Source organism: Solanum tuberosum, unplaced genomic scaffold, assembly GCF_000226075.1.
Source record: "Solanum tuberosum cultivar DM 1-3 516 R44 unplaced genomic scaffold, SolTub_3.0 scf00592, whole genome shotgun sequence".
Taxonomy (NCBI): domain Eukaryota; kingdom Viridiplantae; phylum Streptophyta; class Magnoliopsida; order Solanales; family Solanaceae; genus Solanum; species Solanum tuberosum.
The window spans coordinates 61,574-65,088 of record NW_006239576.1 but is presented as its reverse complement, the minus strand read 5'-3'; positions in this window follow the sequence as shown (position 1 = coordinate 65,088).

Below are 3,515 nucleotides of genomic sequence, written 5' to 3'. Positions count from 1 at the left end.
TTAATTGCCGCTAATGATCATTTTTGATGTAGTGTACAGATAAGCTGAAGCTATTCATAAAAGAGAGTGAGAAGCAGATGAAAGGGAAGAGTTAAAATGGTAGCAATCTGGCTGGTGTCTTTGATTTATAATCTTTCTACATTAAAACTATATTCCTAATATCATTAGAGATGATATTCACATTCATTTGGTAAATAAATTTTTCAATTTTGTACCTTCTTCTATTCTTCAAATAGTAAAAGCTATTCCCTACTATTTATTTTCAAGATTTATAATAGATGATGGCATTGAAACACTTAGTAGTTCCTACTCCTTGTCAGTACCTCTAAAACATGTAACTCCAGCCTTTTTGTGGGTGTAGTCATGTTTTCTTTTTCAGCTGATTTTTCTTAAAGGTTGGGATTTCTTTTAGCTAACAAGTAAATATGTGATCCGCAGGAGTAAATTACAGCCTCTGACTTCCGATTCTCAGAATTTTGAAGTCAGAGATACTTTAAATGTGGTAATCTCAAATTGAATAATTAACAGCAAACAGATGAGTATATTTAAGGGTAAGAACTACATGTACTAATGCGAAGCAGCAAAATATAAACATATAATCATTATTGAGTTGCAGAGGATGAAGAAATGCGACAAAATGATTTGGTTGATTGTTCCTTCAATCAATGACTCCTTCAAATTAGTAGTTGCCTGCGTTGTAATCACATGTTTCTTGTTACTGATAAAGACGACCACAAGTCCATAACAAAGATAAACTGATTAAATTTGAGACTACATATGGGTGAAGCCGGAAGGGAAATAAGGCAACGGAAAAAACCTCATATAAAAGAGATCACCATTAGTGGTTTGGATAGGAAAAAACCTTAACAATAAGTACATTCGCCAAATGAACTTTACATAAGCCTTCTTTTAGGTGAATTGATACTCGGAAGGAGGCATTAGGGATTTATAATATGAGCTTAGCGTTTTGCTGAAGAGTAGTGGGTAGGTGGTGCATTATTTGAATGATTCAACAGTTGCCTTGGTTTAGTAATTCAGCTATTAGTTTGTTATCCAATGGAATGAAATGTTTCCTTTTGCGATATGAATGTGCCCTACGTTGTTGAAAGCCTAGCTCATCCTCATCCATCCTAGTTAGCAGCATGAGCAACACCAACTAACGTACAAGAAAACTTACTTTTATTTATAATATAATCATCACTCTTTGTCAAAGTTGATGCAGACAGATGTAGCAGTTTATCCATACTCTGCATATTCAGAGGAAAGGGGGTGTTATATAGTGAAATGCAAGGTTAGAAATACCACAGGAAAATAGAATACACTTATTTCATAGACTAAAGTTCAGTTCATACCACAGGAAAATAGAATACACTTATTTCATAGACTAAAGTTCAGTTCATACCACAGGAAAATAGAATACACTTATTTCATAGACTAAAGTTCAGTTCATACCACAGGAAAATAGAATACACTTATTTCATAGACTAAAGTTCAGTTCATACCACAGGAAAATAGAATACACTTATTTCATAGACTAAAGTTCAGTTCATACCACAATGAACTATATTCACATGACCTACAAAGGATGAGAGCAAGAAATAGAGAGAAATAACTCTACATGTGCAATATTACTCAATTGAACACAAACACAAAAGATGAAAAAAATCAAAAAGAAACTCAGCAGAAATAATAGAACAGTCTGATGCGAAGACGGAGAAAAATTGAGGTACAATCCGAGGTGAGGTAGAAATGATTGCAGAAGAAAGTCTAAACAACAAAGAGCAAATATGTAACTGAATTTGATCATTCATCAAATAACAGAAAATTGAAAATCTGATGCCTTTGAATTTGAAGACACTATACCTGAATCAAAGTTATATACATATTTATTTACATTTTCAAACATGCATATAGGAAAATAACATAAAGTTTATGATACCGAACCTAAGAATCGAAAGAATAATGGAAAAAACTACCAATATAGGTTATTTTGAAGAGTTGGACACATTACCAAAAAATTGGGGAAGAAGGGGAAGCAAAACTTACTGTAACTAAGGATTAGAGCAACTGTTGAGGAGAAATCGATGGAAACAATGAAAGAGCTAAAGTCGATAGACAGCAAACATACAGATCCCTAAAAGTGCCCTTGTTCATCCGGCAGAAATCCCCTAAATTTAATGATGCTGGGGAGATGTTGAATGCTTGTAGAGTTGTTAAAACTCTTATCTCAAATTAGCCGCAAGAAATTTAACAAAATGATGAAGAAAGATGGAGCAAAAGTAAGGAAGAGGAGAGTAAAATTGCAGAGAAAATGAACATGAGAAATGTGAGTCAAAGCAGCAAAAAAGGAAAGTAAAATTGTACAGATAGCTAATTACCCTTACGTGGATCGAGGTAGAACACGTGTTAATAGGAAAAAAAACCATAAAGAGTGATTCAATTAACAATAAAATGGAGCCCACTTTTGTCAATGGTAGTACAATAGGTACAACTTAAATTACATTTGGAACAAGTTTTTGGAGTTGTGTTGGTCCTTCACATAGGTACAACTTAAATTACATTTGGAACAAGTTTTTGGAGTTGTGTTGGTCCTTCACATAGGTACAACTTAAATTACATTTGGAACAAGTTTTTGGAGTTGTGTTGGTCCTTCACATAGGTACAACTTAAATTACATTTGGAACAAGTTTTTGGAGTTGTGTTGGTCCTTCACATAGGTACAACTTAAATTACATTTGGAACAAGTTTTTGGAGTTGTGTTGGTCCTTCACATAGGTACAACTTAAATTACATTTGGAACAAGTTTTTGGAGTTGTGTTGGTCCTTCACATAGGTACAACTTAAATTACATTTGGAACAAGTTTTTGGAGTTGTGTTGGTCCTTCACATAGGTACAACTTAAATTACATTTGGAACAAGTTTTTGGAGTTGTGTTGGTCCTTCACATAGGTACAACTTAAATTACATTTGGAACAAGTTTTTGGAGTTGTGTTGGTCCTTCACATAGGTACAACTTAAATTACATTTGGAACAAGTTTTTGGAGTTGTGTTGGTCCTTCACATAGGTACAACTTAAATTACATTTGGAACAAGTTTTTGGAGCTGTGTTGGTCCTTCACAACTCCCTCTTCTAAATAAGGGTAATATAAATACATTTAAGGTGCAATTTAGCCTACATGGTTAACGTATGATTTTTTTTTAATATAACATGTAAAATAAGGAAGACCCCTAAATTATTTCACATTTCTATAATTCAATTTGACTTTTGTCAAGAGTATATATGAGTCATCATAATAACTTATATAGTGGATTGAAGTCTCAAATACTACCCTTTGGAAGGTAAATGTTTTGGTATCAATCTAGCATTTCTTTTTAAAATAAATTATTTAATTTTGTTAATAAAAATTAGTCAAACCTCAAAATATATATCATCCGATAGCATATATCAAACATCAAAAATCGAAGAAAGATCTTTTCGATGTGACTGCACAACATCATAATACTAATTACTTTGA